Here is an 18,265-nt window from a genome sequence, read left to right on the forward strand (position 1 = left end):
TTTGAGACGGAGTTTCACTCATGTTACCCAGGCTGGAGTGCAATGGCGCGATCTCGGCTCACCGCAACCTCCGCCTCCTGGGTTCAGGCAATTCTCCTGCCTCAGCCTCCTGAGTAGTTGGGATTACAGGCACGCACCACCATGCCCAGCTAATTTTTTGTATTTTTAGTAGAGACGGGGTTTCACCATGTTGACCAGGATGGTCTCGATCTTTTGACCTCGTGATCCACCCGCCTCTGCCTCCCAAAGTGCTGGGATTACAGGCTTGAGCCACCGCGCCCGGCCCATCATCTAGGTTTTAAGCCCCACATGCTTTAGGTATTTGTCCTAATGCTCTCCCTCCCCTTGCCTAATTTCCTTTTTTTATTTTTATTTTTTTTTGAGACAGAGTTTCGCTCTTGTTACCCAGGCTGGAGTGCAATGGCGCGATCTCGGCTCACCACAACCTCCACCTCCTGGGTTCAAGCAATTCTCCAGCCTCAGCCTCCCGAGTAGCTGGGACTGCAGGTGTGCACCACCATGCCCAGCTTATTTTTGAATTTTTAGTAGAGACGGGGTTTCACCATGTTGACCAGGATGGTCTCGATCTCTTGACCTCATGATCCACCTGCCTTGGCCTCCCAAAGTGCTGGGATCATAGGCGTGAGCCACTGCGCCCGGCCAGATTTCCTTTTTTTAAAGTTATTTTATTTGAATAAGGATCCAAACAAGTTCCATACACTGCATTTAGTGATTGTGTCCCTTAAATCATTTTTTTTTTCGTTAGACAACCAGCTTTATTCGAAAGATGGGGTCAGCCAAGTCCTCCACCCCACACCCCAAGGTCTTGGCAGCACTGGCCTCAGGCGTGGGAGCACCCGTGTCCTGGGCGGACAGCCTTAAATCACTTTCGCTGCGTGGGTTCCTTTTTCTTTAAATTGTTTTGTTGAAGAAGCCTGGTCTTTAGTTCAGTAGAGTTTCCCACAGTCTGGATTTTGCTGGTTGCATCCCTATACAGTATTTGTTAAATTTTAAATGTCTGTTGTATTTATTTGGTCTTGTAATGTCACAAAGGGAATCTCATGATTGTAGTTATATGCCTCAAGAAATAAGTAGTGAAAGCATTTAAGCAAAGTAAAACAGCTTTTAGGTATGGTTAAACAATAAAGGAATAGGCCGTTTGGTGTTCTCTGGAGCTTATCAGAGACCCTGTGCAGGTGGAAGATGCCAGCCACACCCAGGCAAATAAAACAAACTCAGGTCCCCTTTTCTAGTAGTTTGATGCCAGAAAGAAGCATCACCTGTTCACCTTTCAGCAAGTATTGAATATATATGGGAGGTAAAGGATTTATTAAAGAGCTATGCACATCCAACTTGTCAAATATTAGGCAGATCTTCCTACTTTGGCCGCTGACTTTCTGGCAGGAAGACAATGAAAGGGGACAGTTGTGTAGACATGTCCTGTTGAGAAGCAGGACAGGAGCAGCCTTTTCCTTACGCCTTTGTCCCTGGCTCTCTCCGCCCCCTCAACACCCTTTATCTTCTGGAACTTTTTTCAACATTGTACACTTAATGTCCAGCACATAGGCTGGCACGTGTTTATTTATCTTTTTTTTTTTTTTTTTGAGATGGAGTTTCACTCTTGTTACCCAGGCTGGAGTGCAATGGCGCGATCTCGGCTCACCGCAACCTCCGCCTCCTGGGTTCAGGCAATTCTCCTGCCTCAGCCTCCTGAGTAGCTGGGATTACAGGCACGCGCCACCATGCCCAGCTAATTTTTTGTAGTTTTATAGAGACGGGGTTTCACCATGTTGACCAGGATGGTCTCGATCTCTTGACCTCGTGATCCACCCGCCTCGGCCTCCCAAAGTGCTGGGATTACAGGCTTGAGCCACCGCGCCCGGCCACGTGTTTATTTATCTAAACATCTGTTTATTAAGCACTAACTGTGCCCAGCACTGAGCCAGGGAGGCCCTAAGACTGCCAAGGTGAATAAAAACAGAGTCCCTGTCCTCCTTAAGAAGGCCTAATTTGGGCAAATAATCACAAAAACATGTAAAATTTTAAACAGTCACAACTGACAACTGTCTGTCTGTCACCCAGGCTGGAGGGCAGTGGCACAGTTATAGCTCATTGCAGCCTCAAACTCCTGGGCTCAGGCAATTCTCCCACTTCAGCCTCCTGAGTAGCTGGGACTACAGGTACATGCCACCAGGCCCAGCTAATTTATTTATTTATTTTTTTTTTGAGATTGAGTCTCACTGTTGCACAGGCCGGAGTACAAATGGTGTCATGTTGGCTTACTGCAGCCTCTACCCTCTGTTCAAGTAATTCTCCTACCTTAGCCTCCTTATTAGTTGGGATTATAGGCATGCACCACCACATCTGGCTAATTTTTGTATTTTTAGTAGAGACAGGGTTTCACCATGTTGGCCAGGCTGGTCTCCAACTCCTGACCTCAGGTGATCCGCCCGCCTTGGCTTCCCAAAGTGCTGGGGTTACAGGTGTGAGCCACTGTTCCCAGTCCCCCACTGATATATATATATATATATTTTTTGGCAGGGAGGCGGAGGATGGAGTTTTTCTCTGTCGCTCAGGCTAGAGTACACTGGTACGATCTTGCCTCACTGCAACCTCCACCTCCCAAGTTCAACCGATTCTCCTGCCTCAGCCTCCTGAGTAGCTGGGGCTACAAGTATGTGCCACCATGCCTGGCTAATTTTTTGTATTTTTAATAGTAATGGGTTTCACCATGTTATGTTGGCCAGGCTGGTCTCAAACTCCTGACCTCAGGTGATCCACCCACCTTGGCCTCCCAAGGTTCTGGGATTACAGGCATGAGCCACCATGCCTGGCCTAATTTTTCAATTTTTTTTGTAGAGACAGGGTCTTGCTGTACTGTCCAGCAATAATACAGCTGGTTTTAAGGGATCCTTCTGCTTCTCCTTCCAAAGTTCTGGGATTACAGGCATGAGGTACTATACCTGGCCAATTATTGCTATAAAAGAAAGAGGTACAAGGAGCCCACTAGTGGTGGGGGTTGGCCTTGTTAGGACGGTCATGGAAGGATTTGGAGAGGGATGAGCTGAACGGGAAAGCATGAGGAAGAATTAACAAGAGAGAAGACATAAAGCGCATAATGGTCCTGGAAAGGCTGGAGGAAATGGCATTTAAAACACAGGTGCAAGGGGCAGCTATAGAGAGGAGGAGGGAAATCCTTTCTCTTGCGCTGTTTGAACTTTTTGTTTGTTTGTTTTGAGACCGAGTCTCACTCTGTTGCCAGGCTGGAGTGCAGTGGCATGATCTTGGCTCACTGCAACCAGGTGTGGTGGCACGCACCTGTAGTTCTGCCTCCCAGGTTCAAGTGATTCTTCTGCCTCAGCCTCCTGAGTAGCTGGGACTACAGGTGTGTACCACCACACCCAGCTAATTTTTGTATTTTTAGTAAATATGGGGTTTCACCACATTGGCCAGGATGGTCTCGATCTCTTGACCTCATGATCCTCCTGCCTTGGCCTCCCAAAGTGCTGGGATTACAGGCATGAGCTACCACGCCCGGCCTTTTTTTTTTTTTTTTGAGAAGGGATCTCACTCTGTCACCTAGGCTAGAATGCAGTGGTACGATCTTGGCTCACTGTAACCTCCAACTCCTGGGTTCAAGTGATTCTCCTTTCTCAGCCTCCCAAGTAACTAGGATTACAAGTGCGTGCCACCACACCCAGCTACTTTTTGTATTTTTAGTAGAGACAGGATTTCACCATGTTGGCCAAGCTGGTCTTGAACTCCTGACCTCAGGTGATCCAACTGCCTCAGCTTCCCAAAGTGCTGGGATTACAGGTGTGAACCACCACACCCAGCCCTGTTTGAACTTTTTTTTTTTTTTTTTGAGACGGAGTTTTGCTCTTGTTACCCAGGCTGGAGTGCAATGGCGCGATCTCGGCTCACCGCAACCTCCGCCTCCCGGGTTCAGGCAATTCTCCTGCTTCAGCCTCCTGAGTAGCTGGGATTACAGGCACGCGCCACCATGCCCAGCTAATTTTTTGTATTTTTAGTAGAGACGGGGTTTCACCATATTGACCAGGATGGTCTCGATCTCTTGACCTCGTGATCCACCCGCCTCGGCCTCCCACAGTGCTGGGATTACAGGCTTGAGCCACCACGCCCGGCCCCCCGTTTGAACTTTTAATGAAAATTTTCTAACATACACAAACTTTTCGACATCAACTAATAGAAACAGTTGTGTCATAAATGAAACAGACGTTTTAAGAAACAATAAATACTCTTACTATGTGCAGTGGACCCTATTTTCTATTCTATTTATTGCATTTAGAAAGTGCTGGTTGGCCAGACGCAGTGGCTCAGGCCCATAATCCCAGCACTTTGAGAGGCCGAGATGGGCAGATCACGAGGTCAGGAGATCAAGACCAGCCTGGCTAACACGGTGAAACCCCATCTCTACTAAAAATACAAAAAATTAGCCAGGTGTGGTGACATGCATCTGTAGTCCCAGCTACTCAGGAGGCTGAGGCAGGAGAATCCCTTGAACCTGGGAGGCGGAAGTTGCAGTAGTCTGAGATCGCACCACTGCACTCCAGCCTGGGCAACAGAGCAAGACTCCATAAAAAAAAAAAAAAAAAAAGTGCTGATCAAGGCTGGGCATGGCAGCTCATGCCCATCCATAATCCCAGCACTTTGGAAGGCTGAGACAGGAGAATTGCTTGAGGCTAGGAGTTTGAGACCAGCCTGGGTGACATAATGAGACCCTGTCTCTACAAAAAATGTTTTAAAAAATTGTCTGGGCATGGTGGCATGAGCCTATAGTTGCAGCTACTCAGGAGACTGAGGTAGGAGGCTCACTTGAGCCCAGGAGTTGAGGCTGCAGTGAGCCATGATTGTGCCACTGCACTTCAGCCTGGGCGACAGAACGAGATTCTGTCTCTAAGCAAAAGCAAAAACATAGCTGATCAAGACCTCCCTAAGTTAAACTGCAATTTTAAAATGCTGCATCAGCCTTTCTAGAAGAGGAAAAGGAAAATGCAGCTGCAGGAAAATGTGTGGTAGTTGGTAGATGAGTCTGATGGCTTCTGCTTCCTCTGTAAAGCAGCAGTGAGATCTAATGCTGAATATGAGGAGAAAAGGGTGGAGGGGGTCTGAAAAGTGTGCAGAAGGTTTGAAAGCCCTGAGGGAATAGGGAGAGCATGTTGCCCAGAGAAATGGGCTGGGCATGGTGTGGGTATTGAGCAAATACTTGAAGAATGAATGAGAACCTCCCAGGTGGGGCAATCTAGGCTGGAGACCAGCTCCAGAAAAGACAATGGGATTTGGGGCAGGTCAGAGAAGAGCTCAAGTGAAGAGCCTGGAAGGTAGGGAATCCTTAGAAGGTGGGGAATCCCTGAAAGGTGGGGAATCTCTGGAAGGTGGTGTCTCTGAAGAGTCTGGACTTGACTCCTGCAGCCCCTCATGCATTTCCTACAAAACTCTTCAGAAATGAACGCCATTCTCCACAAGACTTTCACTGCCTATCAGCAGATGACCTTACCTACTCTTCACAGAAAAGAGGCTGCCAGATAGGACCTCCACATGCCTCCTCTCTCTCTCTCTTTTTTTTTTTTTTTGAGACGGAGTTTCGCCCTTGTTACCCAGGCTGGAGTGCAATGGCGCGATCTCGGCTCACCGCAACCTCCGCCTCCTGGGTTCAAGCGATTCTCCTGCCTCAGCCTACTGAATAGCTGGGATTACAGGCATGCGCCACCAAGCCTGGCTAATTTTGAATTTTTAGAAGAGATGGTGTTTCTCCATGTTGGTCAGGCTGCTCTCAAACTCCAGACCTCGAGTGATCTGCCCGCCTCGGCCTCCCAAAGTGCTGGGATTACAGGTATAAACCACCATGCCCCACGCCCTGCCACAGTAGACTTTTGAAACAATAGTCCACATTTGCTATGTCCAGTTTCTCAATGTCATTCCCTCCTTAGCCACTCATCCACTTCTGCCCCTGCCATTGTATTTGAAACTGAAATTGCCCTATCCTCATTCCTTCCTAATTTTCTTTTTTTTTTTTTTTTTTTAGACGGAGCTTTGCTCTTGTTACCCAGGCTGGAGAGCAATGGCGCGATCTCGGCTCACCGCGCAACCTCCGCCTCCTGGGTTCAGGCAATTCTCCTGCCTCAGCCTCCTGAGTAGCTGGGATTACAGGCACGTGCCACCATGCCCAGCTAATTTTTTGTATTTTTAGTAGAGATGGTGTTTCACCATGTTGACCAGGATGGTCTCGAGCTCTTGACCTTGTGATCCACCCGCCTCAGCCTCCCAAAGTGCTGGGATTACAGGCGTGAGCCACCGCGCGCCCGGCCCTTCCTAATTTTCAAGTGCATTCCTCTTTGTAGCCCTGAGCATTTGATTACCCCTTCCTCTCACAGCAGGAGTTTAGCTCCCTGCTTCTTTCTTGGTTCATTCTTCATCCCTGATAAACTTCTTTCTGTCCATCCCTTAAATATATGTGAGGCCAGAATTCTATTTGTTTTCTTATTCCTCTCACCTCCTTTGGCAAGCTTACCTTCTCCCAGGGTGCCAGCTCCTTTTCATGTGCTGATTGACTCTCAAATCCCCAGCTCCTCCCTCTGCCTGTCTCTTGAGCCCAGAGCTGATCTTCCAACTGCTTTCTAGATGTTTCCATGTAACTATCCACTATCCCAAACACTTCATGTTTAGGATGGCCCAAAATGAAGTTCTTATTGCCTCAGCAATCTTTTTTCTTTTTTCCTATACATCAGTCTCAGTTTCTGATTGTTGGGTAACAAATCGCCCCAAAACTGACTGTTTATTGGCTTAACACGGCAATAATTTCTCACAGAGCCAGGTGCGGTGGCTCACTCCTGTAATCCCAGCACTTTGGGAGGCTCAGGCGGGCGGTTCATGAGGCCAGGGGTTCGAGACCAGCCTGACCAACATGGTGAAACCCTGTCTCTACTAAAAATACAAAAATTAGCCAGGCATGGTGCCATGCGCCTGTAATCCCAGCTACTCGGGAGGCTGAGGCAGGAGAATTGCTTGAACCCAGGAGGCGGAGCTTGTGGTGCGCTGAGAGTGTGTCACTGCACTCCAGCCTGTGCAACAGAGCAAAACTCTGTCTCAGGGAAAAAAAAAAAAAATTCTCACAATTCTGTGGGTTCAACTGGAGTTGAAGCCTCCAAGATGGTTTCACTCACATGTCTGGGGCCTTGGTGCTGGCTGTGGGCTGGGGTACCTGGCTTTTTCTCCCCGTATGCACGAGCTCAGGCTGTCTGGCTTGAGCTCTCTCTCTCTCGCCTTCTCCTTGAGCTCTTGTTATTCAGTAGTCGAGCTCAAGCTGCTTTTCACAGTGGCTGGCTTCCAGTGGGGCAAAAGCAGATGCCACCAGGCCTCCTATGCCGTGGGCTGGAATTAGTAGTGATACTTCTAGTGCATTCATGTGGTCAGAGTAAATCACAAAGGGGTTAGAGATAGTTATGGAGTGCTCACTATATTCTAGGCACTTTTCTAGGTGTTGGGACTATAGCAGTGAACACGAGAGACCAAAAAGTCTCCGGCTTTATGACCAGGAAGCTAGGAGCCCTCCAGTGCTTCTAGCAACAGACAGGGCATGTGCAACACACCTGGACGTGAGACAGAGACATGTCAGGCTAAAACAATGTTCTCAACTTTGGCTGCACGTTGATATCTCATGGAGGCTTTAGAGCATCCTAATGTCGCTTGAGTACATCGGAATCTTTGGGAGTGGGGCCTTGGCATCAGGATTTTTTTTTTTTTTTGATATGGAATTTCACTCTGTTGCCCAGGCTGGAGTGCAGTGGCACAATCTCAGCTCACTGCAACCTCTGCCTCCCAAGTTCAATTCTCCTGCCTCAGCCTCCTGAATAGCTGAGACTACAGGTGCGTGCCACCACGCCCGGCTAATTTTTGTATTTTTGGTAGAGACGGGGTTTCACCATGTTGGCAAGGATGGTCTCCATCTCTTGGCCTTGTGATCTGCCCACCTTGGCCTCCCAAATTGCTGGGATTACAGGCACATGAGCCACCGTGCCCGGGCAGCATCAGTATTTCTTAAAGCTCCCTAGGTGGTTCTCATGGGCAACCAGGGTTATAAGCCACTATGTCAGGAACTGAAGCACATCAAAGCTGGAAGTGGAGATCAGAGAAGAGGTTAGAGTAGTGAGCAGAGGCCAGCCCACCAAGGGCTTTGTAAACCCTGTTAGGAAGTTTTGGCTTAATCTTGAAGGCACTACAGCTGCAAAAGGGCTTAAACAGGATCATGAGAGCATCACATTATTTTTCCTTTATTTTCCCCTTTAACAAAGGATCAGTCTGAATGCTCTGTGCAGAGTGGATTTACATGGAGCAAAAATAAACAGATGTTAGTTTGGAGGCCGTTGCAGGAGCCAGAGAGAAATAATAGCGTTGAGCTGCAGTGATGGGAGTAAGGATAGAGAAAGAAGGGGGAATGTCTGAGAAATTTGGAAGGAGACTAGACAGGACTCAGTGATTAACTGGAAGCCAGAGTTGTAGAAGGTTCCAATTTGGGGAAATGAGTCTGTGGTGATCCTGGTGCCTGACAGAGTGAACCTGGAGGAGCAGGTTTGGAGAGAGCTGGTTGGTACCTTTACATATGCTGCTTGCTTCCTGCTTCCTCTGTCTGTGATCCTATGCCTCATCTTCTCTGTATAACAAGGCACTTGTTTTCTATAAGACCTGTTTTATATATTCTTCCTCTTCTGAGAAGCCTATCTGGGTTCCCCCCTCTGTTGGTTCTGGTTAGATGATTATCAGGGTGTGAAGTCAGTATCTGTTTACAAGTATCTCTTCTGCAACTTGGGCTTCTTCAAGCAGGGATGTGTTTTATTTCATGCTATGTCTCTTACACAGCACCTTGGAGACAGGAGGTATACAGTAAGTGCTCGTTAAATAGATGATTAATGGCCAGGCGTCATGGCTCAGGCCTATAATCTCAGCACTTTGGGAGGCTGGGGTGGGTGGATCACCTGAGGACAGGAGTTCGAGACCAGCCTGGCCAACAAGGTGAAACCATGTCTCTACTAAAACCAGAAATTAACTGGGCATGGTAGTGCACAGCTGTAATCTCAGCTACTCGGGAGGCTGAGGCAGGAAAATCACCTGAACTCGGGAGGCAGAGGTTGCAGTGAGCCAAGATCACACCACTATACTTGAGCCTGGACAACAAGAGCAAAACTCCTTCTCACAAAAAAAAATAATAATAATAAAAATAGATGATTTATGGATGAAGAGCTGGAGCAGAAGTCAACCTTCTCCTAGGAGTGTGATTAGAAGTGGGTCAGGGAATTTGTTCTCATTTCTGCGATAAGGGACAGAAGGAGTCCAGGGACAGGACTGATCCATTTGCTGAGCTGATCAAGAAAGAGGCCTAGCTAAAGAGGTGCCTAAGATGTTGATTCTAAGATAGAGTAATATATTGTCAGCTATATAAGTTACCTTTTGAATGTGGTTTCAACTGCATTATTATTATTACTAGAGAGGCAGGGTCTTGCTATGTTGCCCAGCCAGTCTTGAACTCTTGGGCTCAAGTGATCTGCCCATTTCAGCCTCTAAAAGAGCTCAATTACAGGCATGAGACACCTGTGCAACCGGTTTCAAATTACTTTCTTGTAAAAAGTACATAAGACCAGGCATGAGATTCCCATCTGTAATCCCAGCAATTTAGGAGGTAGAGGCAGGTGGATCACTTGACCCGAGGAGTTCAAGACCAGCCTGGCAAACATGGTGAAACCTGATCTCTACTAAAAATACAAAAATTAGCCGGGCATGGTGGCCAGCGCCTGTAATCTCAGCTACTCGGGAGGCTGAGGCAGGAAAATCGCCTGAACTCGGGAGGCAGAGGTTGCAGGGAGCCAAGATCACGCCACTGATTTCAGCCTGAGCGACAGAGTGAGACTCTGTCTCCAAAAAAGAACAAAGGTACTTAAATCTCTTAAAAATTTTCCGCATCTGTCCTCTCATGTCTCTTCCTATCAGTGAGATGTAGTGCTGTTAGTAAGTGGACAGATCTGAGTTTAATTTCTGATTAGTCGGTAGGGCACGCTGGCTCACAACTGTAATCCCAGCACTTTGGGAAGCTGAGGTGGGCAAACCACCTGAGGCCAGGAGTTCCAGACCAGCCTAGCGAACATGGTGAAACCCCACATCTACTAAAAATAGAAAAATTAGCTGGGCGTGGTGGCACACACCTATAGTCCCAGCGACTCAGGAGGCTTAGGCGAGAGGATCACTTGAACTTGGGAGGCGGAGGTTGCAGTGAGCCGAGATTGCGCCACGAGCCTGAGCGACAGAGCTGGAGTACAATAAACAAATAAATAAATTAATTCTGATTAGTTGTGCAGTACTGGCTGTGTGACATTGGACATGATATTTAATCTCGCTGAGCTTGCAGATAAAGAAATATATACTTCTTTCATCTGTTGCATGAGATAATTTTTAAAAAGAAAGAAAGAAGTTATTTGCTTCTTGGCTGGGTACAGTGGTTCATACTTGTAGTCCCAGAACTTTGGGAGGCTGAGACAGGAGGATAACTTGAGCCCAGGGTAAGACCAACCTGAACAACATGGTGAGACCCTGCCGTCTCCACAAAAAATAAAATAAAATAAATTAACGAGGCATGGTGGCACAGGCTTGTAGTCCTAGCTACGTGGAAGGCTGAGGTGGGAGGATGACTTGAGCCCAGGAGGTCGAGGCTTCAGTGAGCCACTGCACTCTACCCTGGGCTACCTTGTCTCAAAAAAAAGGAAAAAAAAGAAATATGTACTTCTTTCAGGATTATTGTGATGTTAAATAAAGTGCTTAAGGGATGGAAAAGTACAAAGTATTGGGCCAGGCCTACAGTAGGTCCTCCGCAATGCCAGGTCAGTCACCACGACCTTTTCTACTTTTGTCCTTTTGCAGTCCCCAACCCTCAGGGTCAGTGTGGAGCCAGAATTTACTGTGTACTCTATGACTTTCTTGGAAAGGCCCTTTAATGATCCCCTTATGAATAGGTCTCTGGCCTTTCTGCAACTCTGGGGAATAGCTGGGCAGGAGTATATGTAAAGAATGCTGGGTGTTGGGGGCGGGGGAGGCAGCCCCAAAGATTTCTAGAAAGACAGAGCTGGACAAACCCTGAGGGTTCCTTTAATGCCAGGACAAAATTTAACTGGCTTGTAATAAAAGGAAAAGATAAAGCTATAGAGTGGTTTTTGAATGACAGTTTGTAAAACTATTTTTTTTTTTTTTTTTTTTTTTGAGACGGAGTTTCGCTCTTGTTACCCAGGCTGGAGTGCAATGGCGTGATCTCGGCTCACCGCAACCTCCGCCTCCTGGGTTCAGGCAATTCTCCTGCCTCAGCCTCCTGAGTAGCTGGGATTACAGGCACGCGCCACCATGCCCAGCTGATTTTTTGTATTTTTAGTAGAGACGGGGTTTCACCATGTTGACCAGGATGGTCTCGATCTCTTGACCTCGTGATCCACCCGCCTCGGCCTCCCAAAGTGCTGGGATTACAGGCTTGAGCCACCGCGCCCGGCCTTTTTTTTTTTTTTTTAAGAGATGGGGGCTCACTCTCTCGGCCAAGCTGGTCTCGAACTCCTGGCCTTATGTGATCCTCCCACTTCAGCCTGCCAAAGTGCTGGTATTATACATGTGAGCCACTGTGCCTAGCCCTACTCAAACTATTTTTTTTAAAGCATTTCTTTTATGAAAGCTTCGCTGTCTGTGAAATCTTCGCTTTTGGGAACCATTAATCTAATCTTATCTCACTTTACAGATAAGGGCATGTAAAACACTTGTGTATTATGTAATATTAGTGGAATATCCGGTGTCTTCACAAAGGCTAAGCATTTATTTAACTGTAAACTCCTGGAGGGGTGTGGTTGTGTCTGCTATATTTTACACCCCGCAATCCCAGTTTATGGCATCATGCCTGGCATGTGAGGCACTCAGTAATTATCTAGCTGGGCATGGGAGACACATCTATAATCCCAGCACTTTGGGAGGTCGAGACGGGAGAATTTTTTGAGCCCAGGAGTTCAAGACCAGCCTGGGCAACAATGATACCTCGTCTCTACTAAAAGTAAGTAACTTAGCCAGGTGTGGTATCACGTGCCTGTAGTTCCAGCTACCCAGGTGGCTGAGGCAGAGGATTGCTTGAGCCTGGTAGGGTGAGGCTGCTGTGAGCTGTGATCATACCCACTGTGCTCCAGCCTAGGTAACAGAGTGAGATTCTGTCTCAAAAAAAAAAAAAATCTATTGAATGAATAAGTGAAATAGCCCGGCACTCTAGAACCTTAGCTTGTAATGATATTTATTTATTTGAGATGGAGTGTCTCGCTTGTGGCCCAGGCTGTAGTGCAATGGCCCAGTCTCACTGCAACCTCCGCCTCCCGGATTCAGTCAATTCTCCTGCCTCAGTCACTGGAGTAACTGGGATTATAGGTACCCGCCACCATGCCCAGCTAATTTTTGTATTTTTAGTAGAGATGGGGGGTTTCACCATGTTGACCAGGCTGGTCTTGAACTCCTGACCTCAGGTGATTCCCCCAGTTTGGCCTCCCAAAGTGCTGGGAATACAGGGGTGGGGGGGTTGGGGGAGGTGAGCCACTGTGCCCAGCTGTCAATGATATTTATTCTTTTTTTTTTTTTTTTAATTTATTCTTATTGATAGAGCTAGTAAACTCCTAGAGGGAGCCTCTATCCTTTATTACCCAGCAGAACAGGTTCTCTGGGTGAATGAACCCACAGGTCAAACAGATGAAGCATTTTCAAGAAAAGATAATCCAAGAACCTGAATCATAGCAGGAACTACGAGGTGCTACACTTACATTATCTAGTTTAATCTTCATGGTAATCTTGCCAGGAGGGTAATTATCTGAAGCAAGAACAGGTTTAAGATTTCCTAAAAGACACAGGTGTAAGTTGTGAGTCTTTAATACAGATTGGGAAGAGAATTACTTTTTCTGTCTCAGGTTCTTTCTTCAGGATAAAGGGAATAGTGATCCACAAGGTTTTGAGGTAGTTTAAAAGCCTTCATATGAATGCTCATTGAATTAAAATACTTTAAAAATGTCCTGACAGTTGAATGTTAAATAAGAAGCAAAAAATTATTCTTCTGCCTAGAATTTTTAAGATTCTCTTCTTTAGGTAGGATTTTATTGTTTGCTATGATGTGCCACTTTTCTTTGAAATACTATAAACCAGTGTTTTCAGCCAGGTGTGGTGGCTCACACTTGTAATCCCAGCACTTTGGGAGGCTGAGGCAGGTGGTTCATGAGGTCAAGAGGTCAAGACCAGTCTGGCCAACGTGGTGAAACCCCTTCTCTTCTAAAAATACAAAAATTAGCCAGGCCTGGTGGCTGGCGCATGCCTGTGATCCCAGGTACTTGGGAGTTGGGAGCCTGAGGCAAGAGAATCACTTGAACACAGGAGGTGGAAGTTGCAGTGAACCAAGATCACACCACTACACTCCAGCCTGAGCAATAGAGTGAGACTCTGTCTGGAAAAAAAACCCAAAAAACTAGTGTTTTCAAAATGTAGGTGCCAAGCCAATGAGGTCATGAAATCCATTTAGTGCATTAAAAAAAAAAAAAAGACAAAATAGCATATTAAATGTCTGCTGAGGCCGGGTGCAGTGTCTCACACCTGTAATCCTGGCAATTTGGGAAGCTGAGGCAGGTGGATCCTGAGATCAGGAGTTCAGGACCAGCCTGGCCAACATGACAAAATCCCATCTCTACTAAAAATACAAAAATTAGCTGAGTATGGTGGCACACACCTGTAATCCCAGCTACTTGGGAGGCTAAGGCAGGAGAATTGCTCAAACCTGGGAGGCAGAGGATGCAGTGAGCCGAGATCTCGCCACTGCACTCCAAAAAAAAAAAAAAAAAAAAAAAACGTCTGCAGGGCACGGTGGCCCACACTTGTAATCCCAGCACTTTGGGAGGTGGAGGTGGGTGGGAGGATTGCGTGAGCCTAGGAGTTCAAGACCAGGCTGGGCAACATGGCTTAACCTTATCTCCACAAAAGTAAAAAAACAAATTAGCCAGGTATGGTGGCACGTGCCTGTAGTCCCAGCTACTCGAGAGGCTGAGGTAGGAGGATCATCTGAGCCTGGGAAGTCAAGGCTGCAGAGGGCCAACATTGCACCTGGGCAGCAGAGTGAGACTCTGTCTAAAAAAAAAAAGGCAAGAGTGTTTTGTATTGCATATGTAGATTTATATTACATGAATATATTCCGTATATACACATACATGACTTGAGAAATAGGATGTATTTCTTTTTATAGTTTATGTTTTAAAAAAGTAAGAAAAACAGTTTTGTGACTAAATGATGCCTTGCATTTTATGGGGCTCAAAAGTGTTTGTTGAATTGGATAGAGCTGTCTTTGTGTCATTACAACGCCATAGCAATAAGGAACTATGCATGCTGAGCCAACTCCTGTAAAATGTCTTGTCAAGTGGGAACCTATTTGTGCTGCAGAGACTTTTCCCTCCTGTAGTTTGTAATAATAATGAAAGTTTGCTTTTACAAAGTAACTATTACAAAGTTGCATTATTATTGCTAAACAGTGACCGATGCGAATTTGGAGGAGGGAACAATGGCAGGAAACATCTATGTGAATGTGTAACAGGGCTATGTTAAAAGGCATTTGTAGCTCCCACAATTGGGAGTTCTCTCTGGGAGAGATCCCAGTGGTCCATGACATGCAGTAATTTGAAATTTGCTGAGGGGTGAATTCAGGTACATCCTAGGAGGCTTGTGGGGAGGGAGACAGGCATTTAGCTAGTGAGCAAGCCACACCCCCTACTCCATGTATGCCTTTAAACATGGCATGCTATTTTTTTGTCCTGTTTTGTTTTGTTTTGTTTTGTTTTTTGAGGAGTCTTGCTCTGTCGCTGGAGTGCAGTGGCACAATCTTGGCTTACTGCAACCTCTACCTCCCAGGTTCAAGCAATTCTCCTGCCACGGCCTGCCAAGTAGCTGGGACTACAGGCGTGCATCACCATGCCCAGCTAATTTTTGTATTTTTGGTAGAGATGGGGTTTCACCATGTTGGCCAGGATGGTCTCGATCTCTTGAACTTGTGATCCACCCGCCTCAGCCTCCCAACGTGTTGGAATTACAGGCATGAGCCACTCATGCCTGGCCCTGTTCTTTGTCTTAACAGGGTAAATCCCTTAAGGTAATAAAAACTCTTACCATCTGAAGGATGATTGTGAAGTGAAAGGTGAAGGTGAGTGAAATGTGTGATGCAAACCTAAGCTAAGAAAGATAGGCTCTTGATAAAGGTGTGATTTCCCCAGAAAGCCAGAGGGTGCTTCCTGGTGCTCTCTTGTTGGTAGTTCTACAGGCTGTCAGGGATTCATGCAATATTCTTTGCTGCTTTTTTAAAGAACCCTGTAGGGCTGAGCATTGATTTGAGGCATTACATGTTGATGTATTATATAGCCTGTGGAAGATAGAAACTTAGTGTGTAGAAATTATTTGTTTAAAAAGAGAAAAAACTATATTGTATGTGTGGAGGTTTGTTTGCTTACTAATTTCAGTGCTTTTTGTTTTTGTTTTCTACTTATTTCCTTTGACACCAGGTTATGAGACTGGCGAATTTTTGTATTTCTGATAGAGACAGGGTTTTGCCCAGGCTGGTTTCGAATTCCTGGGCTCGAGCAATCTACCCACCTTGGCTCCCCAAAGTGCTGGGAATACAGATGGGAGCCACAGTGTCTGGCCTTCCAGTTGCTTTAAGAGTGACTTTGTAAGTTCTCTGCCAAGAACTTATCCGAATAGTCAAGCTCTTTAGGATTGTGTCACCGGTCTCAAGTTTACCCAGAGCTGGGGCTTTTCCACAAATCTTGGGGTAAGAGAGAGACATGAAGAGTGGAGGCTGGACAAGGACCATCAGTGGGCAAATCAGGACCAGATTGTGCTTCTACCTTCACATGTAGATGCTGACTCTTGAAAGAACTACAGTAAAGTCACCTGTGGATGGACCCACATGCCTTAGCTCTGAAACACACAAACTGGCTAACTGTGAGGAATTCACTCCCATGCCATTCTCTAATATTTGTTAACCCAAACCTAGCATCCTGTAATGTGCTTGTGAGTCACAATTGCAATTGTAGAAAGACAGAGAAAGAGGCCAGGCACGGCAGGTCATGCCTGTAATATCAGCACTTGGGGAGGCTGAGACAAGTGGATCGCTTGAGGTTAGCAGTTTGTGACCAGCTTGGCCAACATGGTGAAACCCGTTCTTTACTAAAAAATACAGAAATTAGCCTGGTGTGGTAGTGGGTGCCAGTAATCCCAGCTACTTGGGAGGCCAAGACAGAAGAATTGATTGAACCTGGGAGGCAGAGGTTGCAGTGAGCCAAGATTGTGCTACTGTACTCCAGCCTGGGCAACAGAGTAAGACTCTGTCTCCAAAAAAAAAAAAAAAAAAAGAGAGAGAGAAAGAAAGGGAAAGAAAAGGGGAGAGAGGAATGTTAATTGTTCTAAAGGAGGAAAAACTAGGCTGAGCACAGTGGTTCATGCCTGTAATCCCAGCACTTCCAGGCAGGCAGATCACGAGGTCAGGAGTTTGAGAGTAGCCTGGCCAACATAGTGAAACCCCATCTCTACTGAAAATACAAAAATTAGCCGGGCATGGTAGCGCGTGCCTGTAATCCCAGCTACTCGGGAGGCGGAGATTGCAGTGAGCCGAGATCGCATCATTGCACTCCAGCCTGGGCAACAGTTCGAGAATCTGCCTCTAAAAAAAAAAAAAAAAAAAAAAAAATGAAAAACTATATGTGTGGGGATTTGTTTGCTTATTAATTCCAGTGCTTTTTGTTTTTGTTTTTTATTTATGTCTTTAATTATTAATGTCATTTAATTTTAAATGAGAAATTATGCCTCATTTAAAAGTTCTTCTTGTAAAAGATTAGGCTGATTCATTCATCACCTCACCGTGGATGCCACCATGAGTCTAACTGCTTTCTCAGCTCTGCAAACACATATGATAGGTGGGCATCTCACCTAAATGTCATTAGGTCCAAGGAACACTTGTCCATGCCTCCCTGACTAACTGTAATCAATTCAGCGGGCGTTTGTTGAGTGTCTGCTACCTACAACACCAGCCAGGTGGCTTAATATGGGAAAGACTCAAGAAATGTTAGCTTAATGTGCTGATGCAAGCTACTGTAGTTGGCCCTGGGGTGAGGGGAGGTATAAAAATGAATAGAATATAGTCCTCATCTCCTTGAGGCTTACAGTCCAGGGACAGACATGAGGACAAGTAATTATTAGTCAAGCCGACTATACTCTGTGTTATCGAGGAGGAAGGAGGTTCTATGGATGTATGAAGGAAAGAGGAGGGGGGGAAAGTGGGAAGGCAGGGGAGGTGCCCATAGAAAGGAGTGCCAGGCAACAGGAAGAACACAGGCAGAGCTGGGTGGACGCCAATTGAGAAACTTGGGAGTAACACCACATGGCAAGAGTGGAGAGTGGTCTGGAGCAGCGTGGAGGAGGCGTGGTGGAAAGGGGGCTGGAGATGCCTGTCATTCTGAGGGTGCTTGAGGACCTGCCATACGGTTCTGAATGGAGAGTGAGGCATCAGATTTGTGTTTTTAGAAGAAGGTGAAGAGAATGGATTGGAGTAGGGGAAGGGCCACTGGGAGGGTATTGTAATGGTTCATTGGGTAAATGACAGGGCTTGACCGAGAGCAGTGGCAATGAAATGGAGGTCACTCAAGAACGTTTTGTCCTCGAAAGTCAGTCTGTGAATTTATAATGGGCACGAACTTACCAACCACTGGAATGATTAGTTCAGCTGGCCGGAATACTACTTTTAAAAGTGAAGTCCATTAATAATCAAAAGATTACTTGCTGAAAGTGAAGTTAAGGCAAAAGGAGTTGGATGGTCTGAGAGGACCTTTTACCCGATCGATAGCAGTTTTTACACAGTAATATGAAAGCTTAGTCTCTGGTGGGTTATTGTTCTCTCTGGAGAGATACTTGGCTTGCCACAACAGGAGGAGCTGCTCCTCTGGCCAGCACCGGACAGAGGCTCGCCAGCATATTCCAGGATCTTTGGTTTGCAAGAAAGTGAGCTGGCTCAGATGAGCTGGTAGAATGAGGAATAATAAGGAAAGGAAATCTTGCAACCCCAAGCCAGAAAGCCAGCCCGGCCTCAGGAGGCACAGATATCATCAGGCACTTTCTCCTCCCTCCTCCCGTCCATGCCCAGTGAGAATCTGCTTTCTTCCCCTCTACCCCA

The sequence above is a fragment of the Sapajus apella genome, unplaced genomic scaffold (assembly GCF_009761245.1).
Source record: "Sapajus apella isolate SASKATOON/1434 unplaced genomic scaffold, GSC_monkey_1.0 scaffold41, whole genome shotgun sequence".
Taxonomy (NCBI): Eukaryota; Metazoa; Chordata; class Mammalia; order Primates; family Cebidae; genus Sapajus; species Sapajus apella.